Here is a 25,178-nt window from a genome sequence, read left to right as displayed (position 1 = left end):
CTGTCATTGTTGCTGGAGTAATATATTAGGCTCTGCAGATATGGTTTATAACTTACTATAAAAGCTCTGTGTTCTCTTCTTGCTTCTTCAGTAACAATATCTATATGCATTATGGTAGTAAGCAATGCAGGTTATGTCATGTATGAGACAGTTGAATACATTTAGTTAATAAATATTTTAATATAATTTTTTAGGCTTGTTATATATGTGATACATACTGGGTATGTTATCTAGAAAAAGAGGAGATATATGAGTATATAAATGCATATATATATATACCACAAATACTTAATTTTATATTTATTGACAGAAATTATGCCATTTTTGAATTTGTAGAAATGGTAGAACTTTTTCCAGTGAGGTCATTTAGAGTCAGGTTACTCTACTATAAATTTATACTATTTACAGTAACAAGCAAATGTCTTATTTTTTGTGCAGGTATCCTTATTTTCAATAGTGTTAATATTTATGTTAATTAAGAGAGAAATATAAAGCAGCTGAGCAGTCAGTTACAAAAATTCAGCTGTAAACAGCTTTTCCACAGAGGTTCAGGTTGTTGTTCCCAAGGAAAGACCCAGTACCATGACCTCAGATTAGTCTTTTCCCTATTATTTGATGTTTTGAATAAATAGATTGCTCTGTGTTCTCTAAGTAAAAAGGGTGATACATTCGAGTATTGCTGCAGCATTTGAAATTGCATAGATAAAAGCCTATGGGAGGTGGGGCATAAGATCCCCTTAAGCCTCTTGTCAGTCTCCAACAAATTTATACATTTCAAAAAGAACTCAAAGAAAAATAACAAAGAGGAAAGATAATGAGCTGGTCAAAGCAAATGCTTAATGCAACTCCACTTTGGTATTAATCATCAAGTATGTGGGTGAGGGTCAAAGCAGTTGAGGTCAACTGAAAGGATTTTGATAAAGGCAAAAAGAAAGACTAAGCTAGTGATTTCAGACAGATTGAAATTTTAAAAGTAAGACATAAAGGTCACAAAATCAGATTCAGTTTGCAGAAGCACAGTGGGCAAGTTTTAATGACATTTCAGCAGAGCTTTTTAAGAGAAGCACTTGGGTCTGAACTGTCCAGACAAACTTTTTTTTTTTTTTTTAATCAACAGAAAAAAAAGATGGACTATTCTAAAGATTAAATGAAATGATAGAAGTTGCTTTTAATTTTACTACATTTGGATGATTAAAGTAACTTCTTTGGAAAAAGGATTTGAAATCTGTGTAGGTTTAATTAGCACACATAATTTTTGATATTGCTTTATATCACAGATGAGCAATATGTCTATATGTGTACATATAGAATTTTAATCATGTACTTATAAGATTCTTTCCATAATTAAATATGTGCTTTTAATATTTATAAGGACTTTAAAATATATCTGTAAATTATATTCTCTGAGTTTGATAAATCCCTTTCTGACAAATGTTGAGTGGGAGAGAAGCAATGTGGTCCTTTCCCTAACCCTTCCTACTCCATCAAACTATTCACATTCTACATTAGAGAAAGAAAAAGGAGCTGGGGCCAGGCAGGAACATGAACAAAAATCTTGTTGCATATAATACAAATATTTACTCCCTTATCATTCATCTCTCTGAAATGTTAAACTAGTTCTAACTTTTTTTTTCAGGATTTCTTTTCAAATGTATTTACTACTGTTTAATCAGCTGTTTATTGAAAGCTTACTTGATAAGGTATTTTGCAAGATTATAGGGGACTAAAAGATTATAACGTATATAAGGTCTATGCTCCCCAAGCTTTATAATCTAAAGGGGCTTTCAAAAGTAGCCATTAATTTGAACGTTTTGTAACTAGAATAAAATAGAACCTACTGCAAATGGCCCCTTAAAGTTTAATGCCATAGTTCTGTGCTGAACTTTCATGATTCCTGTTCTTTTCCTTTAGAAATTTGGAATATATTCATCTATTTATCCATAAATACTATTTCTTGAAAAGAAATGTAACAAAATCAATTTAGACTGATGTGTGTTTGAATAATATTAGACATTAATGTATACATTTATTGTTTTATTCTGCTAATGTTGCAATCTCTCCATTCACAATGTCACAAAGCAGTTCACTCAGACATGCTGGATTATTTTACTCTTCTAATAGACTTTCTGCCTGTAGCCATTCCTAACCCTTCAGTAATTCCCCATTTTAGCTTCAAGGCCCAGTTTTTAGCTTCCCGTATGATAGGACCTTTAGCTACATTTCTGTCTTCAATTACTTGCTTTTCCACTTCTAATGCAGAATATTACAAATAGCAGTCCTCATTAGATGAAAGAATTCAAAAAGAATGAGCAGATAAATCCTACTCTACTTCATGCATGTCAAATAATGAAAATGAAAGGTCCATTTTCTCTTGTTCCAGAGTTACACAAAATTGAGGTAAAAATGCACTAATATTTTAAATATCTTTTGGTTTTTAGAACACAAAAAAAGACTCAATATATATTAAATCCTCATAATAATCTTGAAAATTAAGTACAACGGGAAATAATATTCTTGTTACTGAGGGAAACTTTGCAGTAGATAAGAGGACTTGCCCAGGATCTCTCCCCTATTAAATAAACTAGAAAGGGAATCCAGAACTCCTGACCATGAGTCTTCTGTTTCTTTCCATTGGAGGTAGGGGGATCACATGCCTTAATTTTTCCAGGACAATCCCGGAATTTATCGTTCATACTGCCCTCCTTAAATTTCAATTTCAATAGTGTCCTGGCTGAAACTATAAAATATAAGGTCACCCTAATAGTGGCTAACAGTGAGAAATGCAAAAACAAAGTAGGCTATACCAAAAATGGTATTTTAATGTTAATCTGGATTAGCTCATATTAGCTTATATTTTAGCTTCCATATTAGCTTACCATGGTCATTGTTATAATATTCTCCTTTAAATGATTCATAGAGTAGATATAAAAATTATAATATCAATATTGATCAGATAATATTAGATTGCCATGATTAATGTTATAATATTCTCCTTTAAATGACTCATAGAATAGATATAAAAATTATAATACATTTATCATTACTTTGACATAGAGCCTTATTTTATTTATTTTGAAAAATATTGTATTATCTATGAATGTCTGTAAATACTGTCTAAAGAATTTTAAGATGTGCTCATAAAAAATTAAAGTATGGAAAAATGGACCTAGGATAGATCCAAACCAGTGTAGATGCCAAACAGCAGATGGAATGGGAAAATTGAGACACTTTGTTTATAAATGGGTGTTCTAGTTTGCTAATGCTGCCAGGATGCAAAACACCAGAAATGGATTGGCTTTTATAAAAGGGGGTTTATTTGTTTACACAGTTACACTCTTAAGGCCATAAAGTATCCAAGGTAACACATCAGCAATCGGGTGCCTTCACTGGAGGATGGCCAATGGTATCTGGAAAACCTCTGTTAGCTGGGAAGGTACGTGGCTGGTGTCTGCTCCAAAGTTCTGGGTTCAAAATGGCTTTCTCCCAGGACATTCCTCTCTAGACTGCAGTTCCTCAAAAATGTCACTCTCAGTTGCTCTTGGGGCATTTGTCCTCTCTTAGCTTCTCCGGAACAAAAGTCTGCTTTCAATGGCCATCTTCAAACTGTCTCTCATCTGCAGCTATTCTCTCAGCTTCTGTTGATTCTTCAAAGTGTCCCTCTTGGCTGTAACGCCTCTTAAAAATGTCACTCTCAGCTGCATTGGGTTCCTTCTGTTTGTCAGCTCATTTATAGGGCTCCAGTGATTTAATTTAGACCCACCCTGAATGGGTGGGATAACAACTCCATGGAAATTATCCAATCAGAGTCATCACCCACAATTGGGTGGGGCACATCTCCATGGAAACACTCAAAGAATTACAATCTAATTAACACTGATAGGTCTGCCAACACAAGATTACATCAAAGATAATAGCGTTTTGGGGGACATAATACATTCAAACCAGCACAATGGGTCAGGTAGAGTGAAATTAATTGACTTTAATCCAGGAGAACACCAGTCAAGTAGGTGTTGGGCTGGATTCTCTATATAAGGTAATAACTGGATACCAAGCTAAGTAACATTTTCCAAGTTTTCTTTGATGCAGTAGTTTTGATGGGAAAACTGAGTGCATTTTGACAGATGTTTATTTTCTTTCATAGTTCATGTTTTACTTTTCAGAAATGAATTCTTGTCATTAATGATCTTGACTCTTTTTGTCAGTTACAAAAATCTATTTTGTTTAGCAAGTAATAATTATTGTTATTCTTCTAAACCAATTTTAATACCAGGCTGCTTTAGCACCGTCCAATATTTTATCACAAATAGGTCATTATTTTTAAAGTATATTTCCAAATGAGAAAATGTTTGACAGAGGTTAAGAGCTTTGTTGAAATTCATCATTCTCAGTGTAGGTATATAATATATATGTGGGATGTGAGAAGTGTGTGTGTGTGTGTGTGTGTGTGTGTGTGTGTGTGTGCTTGTAAAGGACACATAACCCTTCTAAAGAATCTAGAGAAAACTGCTTCTGGCAATCCTATCATGGAAAGCACAGGATAAGAATGAAAAATTTATGTTCATGTCTACTCAAAAAAAGTTTAAAAATAATTCTAGTTTAAACAAGGCACTGACATAACTATTATTTTCACATGATCCAGATAAATATTTTGGCTTAAAATTTATACAAGTCTGTTTAGATAAGTTCATAGTGTGTTAAAATGGGAGATATTTCAAGGGAATATAAGAACCATAGGGTCCAATCATTGAATGGGACTGCAGTAAAAATTTATATCGAGCTATGTGAATACAATTTCTCAGCTTTGATTCCTTCAACCCCTGAATATAACTACATCAAAAAAAAAAAAAAAGCCATTATAATTTAGGGAAAAAATGCTTGACAACATAATGGGCGAAGCAGAATATTACAAATGGTAAAGAAATACTCTTTTACAATGTCTACAGTCAAGTTTATTTCCTTTCTTATTGTTATTGATAGTAATCAGAGCCCAGTTATTTACTAATTATTTTTGCAGATAGTCAAAATGTCAAAAAATATTCTGTTTCCACCAAAGTCTCTTAGCAGGAAAATCTTCAGGGAACAGTATTTGCAAAAAGCTATTTTTATTTGCTCATAGTGCTTACTTGACAAAGAGGGTTTTTTTTGTTTGCTTGATTTTTTTCAATTCCCACTTTATAGTGGAGCATCACCAGTGATAGTGGAGAGGTTATTGTTGCTGAAGATTAGGCGTCAGAATTTGCATGTTCTTGTGCCCTCATCAGAAGGTAGTTGCTTTAGAAAGTAGATACAGAGGGATAGAATTCTTTAGTTGTTCTCGTGTTTTTATAGTTGCTTGGCTATGCTCCCCCACAGATCTGTGTTCCTTACACTTATGTACTAAGACTTGGCCATGGATTTGTTACATTTAGTAACTATCTAAAAACTCAAGTTTCCACCACCATTGGCCTATTTTGATTAGTGTTGCCAATGGTAGAATTTCGCAATTTTTCTGATATCCTGAGTTAATTTAAGCCATGGATTTAACTGCATTAAAAATGTTACTTTTAGAAATATTTACTCTTGTCCACATGTGAGCTCCTTAAAAAAAAGAAAAAAAAAAAACTAAGCAGCAGGCTGTTAGCTGCTTTTTCCCATACTACTTTACTGAAATGTTTATGACTTGCTAAAAATTATTAGGAGTTCTCTTTTATCTTTGCAAAAGGCAAGACCCCTGAAAGAAAACTGTACTAAACACAGGTAAGAAATAGTTCTATTTATTTTTGTTACTTTTATTTAGAGGTATGCGGAGTTAGGTTAATTTCAGTCCTCATTTATACTATCATTAGTCTAGACACTGTCCCTATTTTATTTTAGAATTTAACAATTTTAAGATTTTATTTTGTTGCCCACTAAACCCCCTCAGCCCCCAAGCCCCACTTCCTTTTCTTTCTTCCTGATAAGAAGCCATTCTATTATAGATAATGCGTGTGTTTGACTATGACTACGTCCTTAAAGAATGTACGGAGAATATATTTTATTAATGTGTGTTTAAAAATTTTATATAAATTGCACTGTTTACTGTTAACTGCTACAAAATATCACATAGTATGTATCTCTCATAATTTATTTATTGATTCCCTAGTAATAGAAGCTACATCATCAACATCCTGCTATCACATACTATTCTTCAATAATTGTCTTCAGACATGCGTAACTCTTCCCTCACTGATTTGTGTTGACAGTTACAACATGTGTCAAATTAACTGTTATCTATCATCTATCATCTATATGTATTAATAGTATAGATTAATATTTGATAGAATGAATAATTATTCTTTGCCTTTCTTTTCCAATATTAGCCTTTCTATAGAAGCTTATTAAATAAACCTTGGAATAAGTTTGTCAAGGAATTTTTTAAACCTGCTTTATTTTAGCTTTATTGGGCTAAAATTGACATACATTAAACTACACATGTTAAAATGTAAATTTGATATTTTAACATATTTATACACCTTAGACAATACTACAATGAAGTTAATGAACATATCTGTAACTCACAAAAGTTTCCTTCTAACACTTGCTAATTTGTCTTTCCTGAGTCTTCTCACTACTAGCTCTAACCCAAGGCAACTACTGATCTTCTGTCACTACTGATTAGTTTGCATTCCCTGGAATTTTATATATATGGAATCAGGAGTTTGCACTATCCTTTTAGTGTTCTTTCATTCTGCATAATTATTTTGAGATTTATCCATATTGTTTTCTCCTATTCTATGATTTGTCTTTTCATTCCCTTAAAAGTAGCTTTCAAATAACAGAAATGCTTAATTTTAATGAAGTTCAAGTCATCTTTTTTTCTTTTATTGATCATATTTTTGGTGCCTTATTTAATAAATCTTTGCCAAATTCAAGGTCACAAAGTTTCCCTATGCTTTTTTTAAGAAGTTTTATATATTAGTTTTAAATTAGATCTACGATCCATTTTGAGTTGATTTTCGTATATGGGATGAAATCAAATTTTTTTGCACATGTATTTCCAATTATTCCATGAACATTTCTTGAGAAGACTATCCTTTCCTTACTGAATTTCCTTTGCACCTATTATAAAGAATAATTGCCCATGTATGTGTGGGTCTTTTTCTGTAGTATTTGGTGTGTTCCATTTGTCTATTTCCCTATTACAACATCAATGCTATACTGTCTTTATAACCATAAATTTATAATAATTCTTGAAGTCAGACAGTATAAGTACTCCAACTTTGTTCTTTTTCAAAGCTGCTTTGACTATTCTACATCTTTTAATTTGTATATGAATTCTAGAACCAGCATGTCAAATTCTATGAAAATACCGATGGAAATTTTATTAGGATTGCACTGAATCTATAGATCATTTTGGGAAGAATTGGCATCTTAAAAAAAATGAGTCTTCAGATACCATGAGCACAATGTATCACGCCACTTATTTGTATTTCCTTTAATTTCTCTCTACAACTTTTTTTTTTTTAGTTTTTAGTGTATATGTCTTTCATTTGACATACCTTTGTCAAATTTATCCCTAAGTATTTCATAATTCTGATGCTATTGTAAATGGCGTCTTTAAAATTTAAATTCTTCATTGCTAGTATACAGAAGTAAAATGGACTGTTTTTTATTGACACTGTTGACTGAGACTTTTCTAAATTCACTTATTAGTCTAGTAGCTTTTTTTGTAGATTCTGTATGATTTTCTACATAGATAATCATGTTGTCTGTGAACAAAGAGGGTTTTACTTCTTCCATTACAATATGGTTAACTATTATTTGTTTTTGTTTTTTGTTTTGGTGGCAGTTGTTATTTTGTGCCTTCCTGCATTGGCTAGAATCTCCAGTACAGTATTGACTAGAAGTGGAGAAAGCAGAACTCCTTTTCCTGTTCTGATCTCAGGAATAAAGCATTCAGTCTTTTATCACTAAGCATGTTAGCTGCTGTTTTATTGTAGATACATTTTACCAGGTTACGGAATTTCCCTTCATCTCCTAGTTAAATGGAATTTCATTTTTTGAAAAAAATCAGCAATGGAAGTTGAATTTTGTCAAATTATTTTTCTACATCTATTGAGATGACTATAATATTATATGGTGAAATACAATGATTGTTTTTCTGATGTTAATAGAACATTGCATTCCTGGAATAAACTGTACTTGGTCTTTGGATTCAATTTGCAAAAATTTTCTTCAGAAGTTTTCTGTCTATGTTTATGAGGGATTATCGGTTTACACTTTCTTCTCATATCTGTTCTGGTTTTGGTATCAGAGTGATAATAGTTTAATAGAATAAGTTGGGAAGTATTACATCTTCAATGTTCTGGAAATGTTTATTTCTAACTCGTAGTACTTCTTTCTTAAATGTTGGTAGAATTCACTAGCGAACTGGGCATGTAGTTTTCATTGTGGAAAGGCTTTCTGATGACAACTTGTCTGTCATTGATAAATATAGTTTTACTCAGCTTACCATTTTTAGTGAGCTTCAGTAGTTTGTATCTTTCCTGGAATTTGTCCATTTCATCCAAGTTTCTCAACTTATTGGTATAAAGTTGGTCACAATTTTGCCTATTTTATTATTATTAATATTATAACTGTAAAATGTGCAGTATTGTCACATCTCATTCTTGACGTTGGTAATTTGTGTCTTCTCTCTTTTGTTCTTGATCAGTCTAGTTTGAGGTTTAACAATTTTATTGATCTTTTGAAAAAACCAGATTTTGATTTTTTTAATTTTCTCTATTGTTCTCCTGCATTATAGTTCACTTATTTCCACTCTGATCTATATTATTTTCTTTTTTTGCTTACTTTTGCAAGTTTCACTTGCTCTTCATTTTTGTAGTCCCTTAAACTGGAGTTGAGGTCACTGATTTGAACACCTTTTTTCTTTTCTAATATGTGCTAAAATTTTCCCTCTATGAACTGCTTTATGTTCAACCGATAAATTTTGATAGATTTTACTTTTATTTTAATTCAGAGAAACATACTTTTGAATTTGTCCTTTCACCCCTTGTTTCACCAATGGGCTATACAGAATTGTGTTAGACTCTAAATACTTGATTCTCAAGGTATCCTTATGTTAATTTACTTCTAATGTAGTTCTGTTGTTAGAGAATGAATTTTGGATTTTGTCTACTTATGTTTTACTTAAATGGCTTAGTAGCATTTAATATATTTAATATATCTTTTCTCTTCTTTATTAACATTATCTTATCCATTGGATAAGACAGTTAAGATAGTTGATTCCTATAAACTTTGAAATAAGTCTATACAGCAACTAAAATTCCTGTTGACATTTCAATTGGAAATACACACACACACACACATATAAATTTAGAGAGACTAGATACTTTTTAAAAGTGAAGTAATCTCATTTTTTGATGTGACTATTGCTATATTTCTTAGGTCTTTTCTATGGCATATGCTAGTTTTAAAATTTGCTTTTAATTAATAGATATTGAAATTTTTCTTGCTATTTTACATGATATTTATTTATGTTAATATTTTCTTGGTTATTGCTGCTTAGAGAAAAGTTTTTGAGTTTTATAGGTCTATCTTCTATGCAGCAAACTTGACTTTTTCCCCATTAAATAGTAGCTGGTGCATGTGTATATATGTGTGTGTTTGTGTGTGTGTATATATATGCATGTATGTGTGCGTGTATTGTTCATCAGGTGAGATGCCCTTGGCCTCTGGCTCTGGCTCTTTTACTATGAGACTTTTTCTATTCTATTAACCTTCCATGTGTTGGCTTCAACCTCAGTTTGGTGAGAGTTAGTTATGCAGTTCCAGGCTTTATACTCAAACATGGATCATCTAGAGGAAGAGAGTATGGATTTCAGAAGTTTTTCTATAAGAAGGAGGATATTTCTTGCTAATTTTATTGCTAAATTTTCTCAGAAATCTCCCCTGCCTGCCCCCCACTGCCTTGAATCAGGCCATATTGCTGTTTGTGGACCTGTCTTCTGGCAAGGAGCATTGCAAGTGCCAGTTGGTTTAGGTTTTTCCAAGCCCCACTAGTTCTGCTGAAAAGGGATTATTATCATTTGGTTTGGCTGACTCTGGAGGTCAACCTTGTCTTTGTATTACTCCTTTTAGATGATAATTAAAATGCTATGTTAGCATTGTAACTTTTCCTATCTTTATAATTTTCTTTCATTGTTCTTATCTTATTTTTTTGGTGATTTTGTTAGATACTAATCTCCAATACTAATTTAAATAATAGGTGTTTGATGGATATTCTTCATCAAAAAAATTAAATTCCTTTCTAGTCCTAATGTTCTAAGTGTTTTTATAATAATTTTGAACTTTAACAAATGATTTCTCTTCCTTTATTATCATAATCGTTTGACTTTTCTTGTTAGTCTGTTCACATTGTGATTAAATTAATAGATTTTCTTAGTGAAAGCTCCTTGAATTTTGGAGGAAAAATCCTATTTATTCATGGTACATGAATTACTATTTTACATTACAATGTTAAATTCAAAGTTGATAGTTTATAAATGAAAATAGATGAGCATACTTTCTATTAGTCTTTGATAGAATTTGTCAGGAGATTATGATAGAAAGAGTATTTGAATTGAGAAAAGATAATAAGTCTTCTAGACTCAGATCATTTCTTAATGATGATGATTAAATCTCTTGACCTCTCCAAGCCTCATTATTTTTTCAATACTATTTTCATAGAATAATGTTCAGGAATATTAAATAAGTTTTGTATGTGCAAGTTCTATTATGATTGTAAATATATGTTATCATTTGATATTACTATTGCTTTACAATTATCTTCATGTTTGTATGACATTTTTGATTTAAAAAATATGTATTTTATGCATGGTTTTAAATGAGAATAATTAATATTGGTTTGGTTTGAAAAATTTATAGGAGACTTTTTAATAATTTGAAAATCCTTCTGTGCTCTAATTCTGTGAAAATAAATAAATATTTGTTGAGCACTTATTAAGTAGGAAGTACTACATTGTGTACTATGCATGCTACAAATATAAACAAAAGCCATTTTTAGCTTTTAAAACAATTTTTTATCTTTAAAATTGTGTACCTATTTTAAAATGGAAAGTCCTTTAAAGGTTAAACTTCATGAAGTATGGTTGGAGCCTATGAGGGTTGTAGAAAAGTCATGATCATAACTGGGACAAAATGGAAAGCAGAAAATATATTTTGAAGAAGGTTGTTGGAAAGAAGAGAGACTGAAGGAAATTAGATAATTTTAAGAAGTCATAGTATAAATTGTACAAATTAGATTGAGAAGTAATAGGGCCTTGATATAAAATAAAATTGGAGGAATAGGTAAGGGAAAGATATGACAGAAACATTTAGAAGCAGGGTTCACAACCCATTAGAATGTATTATTCCTGTCCCCTTCACATTCTGGCACCACACATTCTGCTTTGGATCATCAACAATGACATTCTTCTTTTGATTTTCTATTGGAAGATAAGCTTCATGGAGGCAGAAATTGAACCATATTTGTTGTTTTAGTCCAAGTAAGTAGCATAAGAGCATTTAAATAAAAGATTCTTATTAAGTTTTAAAAATTAAATTGTATTGAAATACATGGATCCACAATTTTGATTGTGGGTAATAGTGGGGAAGAATTATAGAAAGGAGTAATATCATTTACCTAAAGCACAAGTTGTGGAAACAAAATTTTCCTGGGGAAATGTTCAATTCATTCTGGGACAGGTCAAGTTTAAGAAGCTGGGGTTATAAGTAGACAGATGTTTAATAAATTATTAGACATGTTTGATTGCTTACCAGGATTTGCAGAAGAGAAAAAAATCCCATTAATAAGTTATCCTTTGAGTTCTTAATTTGATAGTTTCACCAAAGATAAAGTAGGCAGGAAAAGGCAATGGCATAAGTTTAGGAAAGTCAAAATTTAAAAGGCAGGAAAAAAGAAAAGAACAGCTTGAAGTAGCTTAGAAGGAGGAAACCTAAAAATTAAAGTATTATATAATGTTATATAGTGTTATATAATGCCAAGAAAAAGAGAGCACATGTCAAGATATAGTGAAGAATGTGAGAAGCCATTGTTCTGGGACTATAAAGTTTCAATGTGCAAATAGAACAAGTCTGTTGAGAAGAAGACATGAAAAAGATAAGAAAGAGAAAGCATTCATTTTGTATTGAGTACTTGGAGGAGGCAGAGACAAAATCATCAGTCAAGAACACAGAGGGGCACATAAAAGGGAGTAAAAGTTTTGAGAGTGGAAAGGTAGGCATACAGAACTTGAGGGAGCGAACTTGAATGGCTTCAGCAAGGTGGAAGCAACATCATCTGATGTCCGAAAACAAGTAACTGTGTGTTTGGGTGATTGAGAAGAGTAGAAAATTCTTTCTATACATGTTGTAAATCTGACACAGAGTCAGCAAAAGATGGACAAAAGTGATAAGCAACAAAGACTTACGTGAAGTATGTTTGTAGTGGACTTAACATCAAAAATGTGAGATTTGAATTCTAGAAGGAGTTCTGCCTCTAAATGTAAGATGCTTATATTAAATGAGTTTCTAAGATTTTACACTTTGGCTTTTCCAACTGTAAAATGTTTTCTAAAAGTACTTAGCTGTACAAAATACTCTGATAAGTCCCAGTGAATGCACAGTAAACTCCTAGTGAATTATAGTGAATCTTACTGAAAATAGAGGCTTTGGTACTTTGAAGAACAGGTTACTGTGAAACCATATATGGCCAGAACCCTGACTGCTATGATATAAAGCTTGATGGAAAACTTATTGGCATTATTATAACATATGTGTTACATATGATATATAGTAATATATACATATATAAGTGTATATATACACATAAATCCACTGTTATGATAAAATATGTCAGGACTAATTCTCTACTACTGGAAGTTATAGAAGGTTAGGGTTAGATCAAATGATTTAAAATTAACCTCACAAAGGACTATTTGGTTAAATTAATTGAAATATATTAGTGCAAGCAATTATTTTGAAAAAATATCTGTGCATTTATTATATCATTTTTAATTCAGTTATTTGGTAGATCATCTAAATCTGTACTATTTGTATACTTTGAAGACAGAAAATGAAAGAAGATTGTCACTTCAAACTAATGAAACCTTATTTCTGTTGTTGTTATTGTGTAGTTTGGTACCATATACTCACATTTGCCCCATTTTGAACTGTGTCCCATCCTATCTTCATTGTATGGTTATTTCTAGCACAGACTTTTGTATCAATTCCAAGTTTAGTCCATCTCTACTTACATTTGCTTACATTTCAGAGATTATGAGCATTTCCAGAACTGTAATTCTATAATTCTATAATACAGATGCTCCTAGTTTACTAAAGCTCAGAAGAGCTTGATTTTTTTTTTTAACTTAAGATTCGTCATTCTCCACTTCTCTCTGAAATGCCTTCAGAGAGAACAATGAAATCTGGATTAATTATTAATTAAAGAATCATATACAGAGAAGTTCAAAGTCATTGATATGCCAAGCTTCTTCATTGAATTAATGAGCATCCCCTTGCCTACACCTATCCCCCTATCCTTGGCTTCATTAGTCTGAACTTTTTCTGCACAACTGTCTAATGTTTGCCACATATGGGATAGGGGACACTCTCATGAACACCATATACTCTCCTAGGTAGGAAACCATAACTGTGTGTCAGATGCCTAGTTAAATAGGCAGATTCAATCTCCTGTGGGAAAATTATTTCTAATCATTATCTTACTTAGGAGGTTTTGAAAACTGAAATGTTAAGAGCAGGGCATACATATGCATATTCACTTAATTATCTGAATGCAACAAGTAATTACAGTTTTATGGACACTTAGGCAATATTTTAAAACTGGCAAGAATGATAAAAGCTCATTTTTTAATTAATGATTTTAAAATTAATACAGATTTTTTAAAAAGTAACTAAGCAATACTGAAAAATATTCCATGATATGCTCCAATGGCACTTTCTTCTGTTTGAAATCAATTTTCAATTTTTTTTTTCCCCTACTAAAGGATTCTAAGAAAGTTTTCTACTATGTTGTCAATTGAATATGTGTCTAAAGTTTTTTAAATAGATACAATTTGTCTTGGCTTAATCTAGATAGAGATTTACTTAGTAGCATTTGCTCAGGAAAATTAGTTGGTTATGCTAGCAGTTCTGCTTACTTTCATCAAATTTAAAAGATGCATCAACCAAAATTTAGGTCTAGAGTCAGTCAAACTACCATCTTAAAACTTGTTCTTACCATCTGGTTTGATGCCTTCTTGACATGATATCTTTTTGATACGTTGTGTAACAGCAAACTCCCCATCAGCAAAGGCAGCATACCTGGACATCTGCTGCTTCCTTAGAATCAACAACAGGGTTCTGGTGAAGTAGCTGTGACACCCTCAGCAAATGCTGATTTTGTGCTAAGTTGAAAGGCAGTGCTTCTTTCCCTGGCATCTGCCTTCCTGGGCAAACTTACCCTCACACTGGCCCCAGACTAAACTTCCTGTGCAGAGTTCTGCTTTTGTCTTGAGGTTTCAGATATCCTTGTGCTATTCTGGAAGGGGACATTGTTACTTCTCATGGGTAGACATTTACTCTTTTAGGCTTTTTTAACTGCATGAAGGGCAGCTTTTCTTTATGTCAACCAATGCAGGGGATTTGTGTCAATATCTTCCAACATGTCACCTCTCAGCTAGTTTGGGATTATGAGGTACATTTGACTCTTACCTACATATACTAGGGTGAAGGATTTTTGGGAATCACAGCCAGTGCCCAGCTTGCCTAACAGATTATCCCCAAAATATCCACTCTCAATCTCTCTTATAATCTTTTTATATCTCCTTGTGGATTAATCATCTAATTGCTTCTAGACATACAACTATGAAATGTCCTCATGATGCTCCATATCGCACCTTACCTGGTGTTTTATATCATTTGTTTCTTGGTGCCTCAATGGAAACATTAACAGCATGCTACCCACTTCAAATGTTAGAGAGATTTCAGAAAGATCTTATTTTAGATGAAAATATTTTTTCTGCTAGATAAAAAACTTCACAATACAAAAAAATCTTTAGTTTAAAAAGACTACATTATGTAAAATTACTGTCGAATGTTTATAAATGAATACTATCCCATAAAGGAAGCACCTGAGGGGGCTTTCTTTGATGTAAAGTGCTAGGAAAATTCTGAGAGCTTTCAATTTGTAATTGTTTTTAGAACACAGTTACATACAACGCAAGAAAACGAACCCCTTTACTTTTAACCATCCCTGCTTTTAGAACAACAAAATTACTATGTGACTTAAACATGCATCATTTTACTTTGAATGCTTTAACTTATTTTTAAAAAGATGATCTATCCTAATGGGAATAAAATTGTGAATAATGAGATATTTAAAAGAATATTCTATAATATCTGAAGGCAATCCCCAAACAGTAATTCAAACACTGTAAGGAGATTTAAAATAAAGTGACTAGTTTGAAGATGCAACAATCATTTGGATGTACTAATTAAAGACTGTCCATACAAGTATAGAAATTAGTTTTTATTTTCTTTATATAGAGAACTATGGGCTTTCTGTACATGGTCACAAACAGATGCAAAGGAAAGAATATAATAAACACACTGTAGTGAAAATACTAATACTTTAGTGAAAGACCTCTCCTTTCCTTCCTCCCTTCCACCCTTCCTCCCTTCCTTTCTCCCTCTCTCCCTCCCTCTCTCCCTCCTTCATTCTCTCTCTCTCTCTCTTTTTTCAGAACAGAACATTTGATAGAGATAAAACACTAAACATTTACGTAAGATAGTATTTACTGTTATTACTATCTTGAACTGCTTGGCTATTAAGTGTCAGAGTAGAGAAATAATTTATTTTCATACAGTTCTTAAATGCAGAAGTGAGTATCAAACTATCATTACATTATCAATACTTAAGGTAAACTAGTCCTTCATTTTTATTTTCTCTGATAATAATTAGATGTTTAAAAAAATACTCTCTGCAGTATGAATAATGATGCAAATATATTACAAGCAAAGGTCCTTCTACGTGATATTTAGTGAACTTTATTTTCTTTTCAGATAATTCTTATACTATTTAAAACACAATTCTCACTAATGCTATCCATTAGCTTTCCCATAGGATTTTGCTAATTTATATTTTTAATAGAATTTTTTACCCACTGTTAGGAGTGCAGGCAATTTCCTATAATTTTGCTTTTTGTCTTTTGAGAGGTCCATTGATATTTTTTATTCAGACTCCTAAATTTGGCTTAATTTTTTGCATTTTGTGCCATATTTTCAGTTGTTTCTTTTATTTAGCTAAATCCATCCAAATGTAATAGTCATTCATTTTTAGTCACCACTGAGTTATCAAACTTATGTATTAAGAAGGTTGAATTATGATTATAATAATTCCTTTAATGTGTCCTTCCTTGAAAGTTCAACCCAATCAAAAATGAATTTTGAATTTTAAAAAGTTAGTTTTTGTGAGTCAATTTGTATTTTAAATAGTACCATATCTTTCTTCATTTGTTTCAAACACAGTATATTTAGGCAGATATCAACACATTTTGAGATAAAAGCCATAAACATATGTATGTTAGAAAATGTCTTGAATTTTATGAGATATATTTAGATATTCATCCAAATGATGTATTTTGTTCTAAAAGTTCATTGGCAATGTCAAACACACATATCTCTCTAGTTTTTAAAATTCATTTTTTTTCCTGTTTTAAGTGAGGCTTTTTCTTATAATTGAAAAAATTATTTATATCCACTTAACTAGGTAACATATCAAAATAAGGTCCATAAATTATGTTAAAAAGCTTTATGTGAATTTGTTAAATGAATTTTAGGGAAGATAAATTTCTCAGTTAAGTGGTTATTTCTCATTCTAGAATTTGATAATTTGGTTAACTGGGAACAGAGACACACATATTTCTTGTAATTATAACTTGGAAGCCTGGTTTATTTGTTACTTTTTGGTATACTATCATACCCTGTTTTTTTGGTAAAAATGTGGACACTCTATCTGGAAGAGAAGTTGACAATTTGTGGATTACATAGCAGGTTGTCTATGGCCAAATAAAGTCCTAAGTTGGACCTATTTGGAAGACAGCATGCATGGGTCTCTAACATAAATAGTCTGGCTTGGTCCACTCTTCTTTAGTGACTGTGACTATGGAGAAAGAGGGGATCTGGCCTGGGAATTCCTATTATACAGCTTAATGGACCAAAGCAAAATTGTAGCTTAAGCCTTGCAAGCAGTAATGAATGGAAGCAGTCCTCTAATCATCCAGCTATGGAACACTGTCTTGGGAGACAGAGAGTTTAAATACTTTTTAAAGAAGTATATACTAAATTGAATACTTGGACAGAAAATGTAGCAAAATTAATTGCCTATATGATTGGAACTGGGCATGAAAGACAATCCAAAAATTTGTGCTTTATTCAGTTGTAATGATTGTATGAAATTAAGTGCAGATGAAGTAAATACTAGTTAGAGGCAGAACCACACATGACTCAGCTATATCAACACTAAACTGCAGTCAGGAGAAGATTCTAATAGAAGTTTGGTCAAAACAAAGGATGAAGCCATGATGAAAACATGAAAACAATTTTAGTTAAATATAAAGGTATTGAATTTGACTCTCCACCTGAGGAAGGACTTTCGGGTGTAACAAATGCATGTTGTTTCTCCCACTGCCTTTTGTGGAGAACAGTGTAAAATAGTGAATCATATAATTGATTAATACATTGTCTCACCTGTTCTTGTTGGCATTGCTACCAGGAAGAAACTGTGCTGGCCAATGGTGACTACTTATTCTTTGATGCCTCCTGAAGTTGGCTTGAGTTGGATCAGTTTTAGCTTCCAGCTGCTTAAAATATCCCTCCTTCACCCCAGTGAGTTTAAGTTGGCTCAGAGGAAATAGTGGGAGTTGGACAGATTGTTAACATATACACACACTCACACCCACACAATCCTTACCATTATCTTAAAATTAAACTTAGCTTTGTTTCAGGAACCACATAACACATACTTAGAATTATCATTTTTAGAATTAACTTCAAAGAATGGTTTTTGAAAATTATTCAATTAAATAGTAGTATGCATATAATTCTGTTTTTTATTTTGATATTTCTACTGGATTTTTGTGTTTCTAGGATTTCAATTTTGTTTTAGTTCTGCATGCATTTTTTATTCCTGTGCATAGATATTTCAGGTGTTTACTTTTAAACTCTTAGTGTTTAATCTGTTAGCCAGAATTAAGGGAACTGTTGTCTCAAATTTATTTTACTTCATATTCTAGGAGTTATTTTCTACAATATATTTTGGCATATATGTAAACCACTGCCTTACATGATACCAAAGGTTAATTACAGAAAAGCAATTTCTGCAAAATCATGCCTACCTTTTTAATCCACAACAACCTGGCTTAACATATAGGTTAAGAAACCATGCTAGAACTTGGACTAGATGTTTAATTACCATAATCTCACGTTTCTCATCTCTAAGATGGTTATCACAAAATGTATCTCACAGGTATATGAGGTCCTAAATAATACTGAATTCTTAAAAATCTTTGCATCAAATTTTGCAGGTAGTAAGTCTTTAGTTAATAGTAGCTTTAGGAAAAGCAACTAAGAATATGTGCACTTTATATTATCAGTAGCAATATTGACTCAAAACTCTCTTAGATTCTAATGTTAGTGGTAATTGGCCTATGACTTTAACCTTATTGCCTACAAGAAGATGAGATTTAATAAATCATCATGATTTATCTGTTTCCTTTGCAATTCTCTAATAAATTTTAAATGGTTCATCCCTCTCAGTGTTAGTAAAGACATATTATTTGCATTTTTCCTTAGTACACATCTTCACATCTTCGATAATACTGTATTTATTGATAATGACCAGATGTTTCATACTATTTGCCTTTTTTACCACTTCATTAGTGCACTCTGTCCATTTCTTAAATGATTTTTTGAGTGCATTTCTGTCTGTTCCTCAACAAAAGGAATTAAAATAATTTTAGGAATTAATCAAATAATCATTAAATGGAATGTGTAATTAATGACTGCAAGGGATGTCTACGTATCTACAATGTATTTTGAGAACATGGAATTAGTCAAGGAGGGCGAAGAGAACATGCCATAAGAATCATCAGAAGCCACATTAACATTTTATGATTCTATCATTGGGCATAATTGAATAACATGGCCAATCTACTCTGAAAGAGAGGTTAGGACATGTATGTTCTGTTGGAAAGAAATAAGGGGCAGATGGGTAAACAACTAGGTATGCCTGTGTTGAAAGATGCAGGTAGAAGGAATAAATCTGTTAGGAGAGGTCTCAAGAAGGCGAGAGTGGTCAAGAACATTGTATGCTGGTCAGTGGTCAGGTAGCCTGATGACAAAAGAAAGTCTATTTAAATTTAAAGATATGGAGGTCTTTGTGATATTCAGTGAAATTAATTTCAATAAATGGGTAGGATTGGAAGATAGATTGGAGTGGGTAGAAGATTGAATAGGAAATACGGAAATGGAGTAATGAAGACAACTTTTTATGAATTCTGCTATAAATGGGAGAAGAGAGAAAGTATAGTAACTAGTGGTGGATGTATTTTTAGCTGAGGGAAGGTTAAGATCTAGAAGACTTGAACATCCTTAAATATCGCCAGTTAAAAGGGAATGATAAGAGAGAATTAATTGTATACAGTTCCCAAAAAGGACACAAGGATGTGCTAGACTCCAAAGCACAAATTGTAGGATTCACTATGAGTAGAAGGACAACAGAACTGGAGGAGGTTTTTGGATTGGTCTTTGGATGTGTTCACACACATGGTTTCACTTTTTCCTGTGAGATAAAGGTAAGGTCATTGGCCAAGAGTGGACGAGTCCACAGAAGATTTTTAGTTTTAGGAAAGGGGAGAAAGTTGAAATAGGGATTGGAGAAAATAAGTTGAGAGAAGTATAAAGCTTTCTGGAAAGTGTTGAGCATCCACCTGGAACTTCATAGTTTGTAGTATGACTTTTACCAGCAATGCTGTGTGTTTTTGCTGCAAATTCAGAGGATTTGGATAATTTGGTTCATTCTGAGTTGGGGTTGGTTTTGATGATTGTATTAGTTTCCTAGAGTTGCCATAACAAATTGCTACAGACTTGGTGGCTTAAAACAACAAAAAAAATTATTCTGAATCTGAAGCCAAGGTGTCATGTCAGTATGGCCATGCTCCCTGCTAAGGCTCTAGGGAAGAATACTTCCTTGCCTCTCCCAACTTCTGGTGGCTCTTGACATTCTTTGCATGTGGCAGCGTAACTCCAGCCTCCGCCGCCTCCTTCACTTGGCCGTCTTCTCCCTGTGTCTGTGTCTGACCCTCTCTAATCCAGTAAAATCTCTTCTCTATCCTTACCTTAATTACATTTGTAAAGACTCTTTTCCATATAAGGTCACATTCGGGGGTTCCAGGTGGACATGTACTCTGGGGAGACACTTTTCATCCCATTTCAGTAGTCCAAAGAAATGAAAGAAAAGTTGGTATGTTTAGGATATTAGTGGATAATATTGAACTGATGGGTCATAGAGGCTCACCTGAATAAAGTAGAATACAAAAAAAGCAGAAGGTTCCATTGAATTTCAAGATACTAGGTCTTTAATTAATAGTAGGCCCCAATGAGTTTGGAAAATGTGACCAAGAGAAAAATTGAATAAGCAATCTAGGAAAGAAAAGGGTTGTAATCATACAGCAGGATATCTGAGTCATTGCTTTTGAAAATAAAGCAAATTCAGGTGTCGAGAAACACAATATTGTATGACTATGGATTTGGGTTCCTCAGGCACTACTAAAAAGTCACTCGAAATGACTGACAAACAGTTGAGATGTCACTCAGGACTTTTGGTGAAGTAGAAGCACTGGTGTCCTGAAACTGGCTTGTAGGGACCTACAGGAGGTAAATTTTCAGGGACTTTACTATTTGGTTGACATCATATCCATAGTTTAAAATCGGCCATAGTGGGAATATTTACATCACAAAAATTCACAAACATTATAACTTAGATCCTTTCCTCCTTTTTTTCAAGAGAGGTAGTTATTAAACATTTACTACTTCATCATTGAGAGGAAGCAAGCATCTGGGTACCACAGTTCTCTAAGAATGATGGCAATATTCAGGAAGTGAATAGAATCTGGTAGTAAGAGGAAGCAGGTGGTAAATTTTATGTCATGGGCTTTAAAAGAGCCTGGTTTTGTAACTTCATTGTTTTCCTGAGGGGATGACAGTGATGAAGTAAAAGTGGGAAAGGAACGAGGAGGACACTAAGCCTACTTCTCACTCTTGAGATATGTGGAGTGTGAAATGCCCTCTAGGATTTTATTAATGCATTAAAGCTGCATTTTAACAGTGAAAAAGATCTGAGAATTATTTATGCAGAGTAATGGTGTGGCTATCTTTATGCTTTGCTTTAAAACTAGGCAGTGATATTTGTTTTTTTTCCTTATTGAGTTAAGCCATAAACAGAATCTGAGATAAAGAGGTAAATGTAATTCTTCCAGAAATATTCACAGATAGGTAGCCTGTCTCTTTGAAAGATATCTTAGCATTTATGTGGTCTAACCCCTTTACTTTGCAGATGAGAAAATTGAGTTCTAGAGAGATGAAATTACTTATCAAAGATCACTTAACTTGATATGTCAAAGCTGAAACTAACATCCTTGCTTTCTAACCTCCAGTAAAACAGAGATAACTCCATTGTATGTATTCATTTATTCTTTTTCATTTTTTGTTCTTTTATTGGATAAGTATCTATTGATACCTACTATATACCAGACATTGTTTTAAGTTTGGGGGTGTAACGATGAACAGAACAAGACAAAAGTCTATGCCTTCATAGAGACTTTCTCCATTTCTTCAAGTAAATGGAGATAGAAACTGAACAGGTAAATAAATAGACCATAGGCAGTATATAATATACTACACAGTCATTAGATAATATGCATAAAAATAAAGCAGGAGGAGGATATCATATCAGGGATGGATCAGGAGTTGCGATTATAAATAGGGTAAATAGCAGAAGTCCCCTTGAAAAGGTGATGTTTAAGCAAAGATCAAAAGGACGTGGAGTAAGGCACATAGATATGTGGGGGAAGTGCCTTCCAGCTAGAGAGCACAGCAAGTTCAAATCCCCCAGGATAGAGTTTGGCTCTTCTAGTTAACATACACCTCAAATTTATGATTCATATTATCACTGATACAGTTATTTTATATGTATTAAATTGGGATGATTGTGATCAAATAGGTTTGTCAGGCCAGTGGACCGAGCTATTCACTCAGGCATTTATTTACAGCTTAAAACCAAAGCATATATTTTGCATATATTTCAATGTGTATAAGTTTACAACAATAGAAATATTACATTTAAGTCATCATTAAAATATTTTGATGAAGTTTGCATCACTTCTCAATAAAGTTTAAATTCCCTGGGAATGGTGCTGGCTTAGAGTGAGGAAGATGATTTTTTTAGACTTGCAAGTGTAGAGGTTTTTTTTTTTTTTTTATTTTTTTTGCCATTCCTGTTCAAATTCAGAAGTTCAGTTACAGAGGGCAATGACAGACCTCGCACAACTGTGACTGATTTGAATCTTATAGGAACAGGAATTACTTCCTCCAATATCTGCCATAACTTACTTCATCAACTTAAGTTAGACCTCACCTGTCCTTTGTCTTAACATTTATCATAATATTTTATAATTCTTAGTTTTCTTGTCATGTGTTGAGACATTTGGCTTTGCCAGGTTACTGGCCATACTTTGTGTTTTGTTCCTATTGGATGCACAGTACTTGGCATAGTCCTTTACATCAAGCTGGTGCTCAGCAAATAGTAGAATAAAAGAACAAGTGAGTGAATGAGTAATCGAGTGAGTTATTTCATGGAATGAGCTGAAATTCAAAGTAAAAGCTTTGTGCTCCTCAGTCTCCTCACCTGAGAAGGTGCAGTATTCTAGGTGACATTGGTTAATGAGCTTCCTTCAGCTGAGGCTTAGGGTATTTTTGTTACTCTCGCTCCTTAGAAGAGTCAGGTCTTAGGGCAAAAAAGTTGCATGTTTCCATATTCCTAAATATTATAAATCATTTTAAAGACAAAGGCTTAGATATAAAAATTTAGTGCACATATTGTATAGTCATAACATAAATAGTCATAACATGTATCTTTATTGATTGACTACATAAAAATGGCAATAATGATAAATCCTGTATTTACAGAGCACTTTATGGTTTGTCAATGTGACTTTACATGCATTTTCTTATCTATTTCTCATAACATTTCTGTGAAATTGGTAAGGAAGCTTTTTATTACATGGGACTGGTGAATTTTCACTCATTCAAGGTCCTACACTGACCCAGAGGAGTCAGTTTTCCTAATTTTATTTCAAATTGGCCAAATGACAGCAAAACATATTGCTGACATCTATTACTTATAAGCAAAGAAAACATCCTACTGACAAAGTTCAAGATGTTACGTTTAAGTATACAATGAGATGACTGTTAAGACTCATTATCAAGGATTCTGAATGGTGCAGCATGAGCTATCAAAAACTGGCTCAACTGCCTAAAAAGGATAATTGCCTTTAACTGCACCAAATGATTTTAAAAGTGCTGCCCATCATATTATGCTCAGTCATTCTGCTCTCTCTCATTCCTCTGTTAACCAACTGTAATACCAAGAGCAATTCTCACCCTCCCATTCTCCTTCCCTTCAAATATCCTGTTTCAAGAAATTCCAGATGCTTTGAGATAAAGGTCCCAGAATTATTGCAAAGACTGACAGGTTTGTTAACAACAGAACGTTTTTCAGGTCACTGCACTGAACTCAGATCCACCTTTGATATGAACCACATATGGCTTCAGTCCTGTTTTCCTGAATTAATTCTCATTTCCTAGTGACCAAGGTCAGATGAGTGCAGATAGGGCTCAGCTGTTCTTACCTGACACATATGTTCCAGTATTGTTGGTAATTTATTTACTGTAACAAAAAAGGAAAATGCAAATCTCAGCCAAATTCTTACTTACCAAGTTATGGACTTTTCTCAAACCACATATTACGGATTATTACATGTGACTTTTTTCATAAAAATGTAAGAAATAATATTACAGCACAAATAATATTTGAGATTTAGAAATGAAATTGGTCATGTGGAATTTATTGAAAAGAAAGAATTTAAGTGCCAAATACCACCAAATTATCTTTGGTAATTGTGAAAGATGGTCAGAAATTACTGTCTGTTACTGAATTCACCATATTGTACCCATACACCGAAAATTCAATTAATTGCTTTAGGAGGTAAGACATTTATTCATGAAGAATTGTCTTTTAAACTAGGAGAGGTTGAATTTATTCTTAATCTAAATAAGTTTTGTGGGGTTTTTTTTTGGGGGGGGAGTAGTTATTTCATGGTGTTTTGGTTCTTGTACTACCTGGTAAACTTTTTAAAAAGTCTTAGTGCAGTTCTAATATTAGGTTTACCAAACAATATTACAAAATAATACTCAATTTTCTTTGTATTGTTGATACTTTGGGGTTTTTATATTTAAATCAATTACTATGTTAAACTATTATTCCTCTAGGGCATTCTTAAAAAAGCTGAAGCTGATTCTCAAGTCCTGCTTCAAGTGGTCACACAAATATTGCTAATATTTTCTTGTGACTTTTAGGCAGTCTCATAGGTTTAAAAATGCAGGCTTAGTGAGCACAAGATGGTTTCTAAATTGTAATTTCTATTTGACAGCAAGCAAAATGAACAGAGGTGAAGAGTTCATTTAGTCATTCTCTAAAAAGAAGTTGGCTTTATACTTATAAAATATGTTACTCTCAATAAGAGAACAGTGGTACAAGAGTAACCTTTACCTTATTAGTTCTTCATAACATTTTAGAAGGGAAAGAAACAAAATTGGAAAGCACTACCCTTACAGTAATATCTTACCAACCTTAAAAATCTCTCTAAAATGCTCAGGAAAAATGTTTCCTAAAATCCATTAGCTATTTGAGATCTTTAAAGAACCACTTAATTTTCAGTTTGCAAACTTTATTAAGAGTTCTATCAGCAACTAAAACTAATATATCTTTAAATGTTTAATGATTAGCTTTGTGTTTAAAATATTAAAAGTTTAAACTAAGTGCTCTTTTTTTGGTACTCTAGCAC

The 25,178-nt window shown here is 32.7% G+C and overlaps 1 protein-coding gene and 1 long non-coding RNA gene across 4 annotated transcripts in view; one reads left to right on the top strand and one right to left on the bottom strand.

Annotated features, from left to right (window-relative positions):
- LOC119539620 overlaps positions 1-14,320 on the bottom strand; it is a 36,491-nt gene extending 22,171 nt beyond the window's left edge. Inside the window, exon 1 of the long non-coding RNA XR_005217913.1 lies at positions 14,237-14,320. This is a non-coding gene — a long non-coding RNA (uncharacterized LOC119539620). The remainder of the gene's footprint in view (positions 1-14,236) is intronic.
- The window catches only part of GRIK2 (glutamate ionotropic receptor kainate type subunit 2), a 774,206-nt gene that overhangs the window by 697,306 nt on the left and 51,722 nt on the right, over positions 1-25,178 (top strand). The window lies entirely within an intron of this gene.

This window comes from Choloepus didactylus, chromosome 7 (genome assembly GCF_015220235.1).
Source record: "Choloepus didactylus isolate mChoDid1 chromosome 7, mChoDid1.pri, whole genome shotgun sequence".
Taxonomy (NCBI): Eukaryota; Metazoa; Chordata; class Mammalia; order Pilosa; family Megalonychidae; genus Choloepus; species Choloepus didactylus.
The sequence above is the reverse complement of the archived record's forward strand: the minus strand, read 5'-3'. Positions and strand labels throughout refer to the sequence as shown.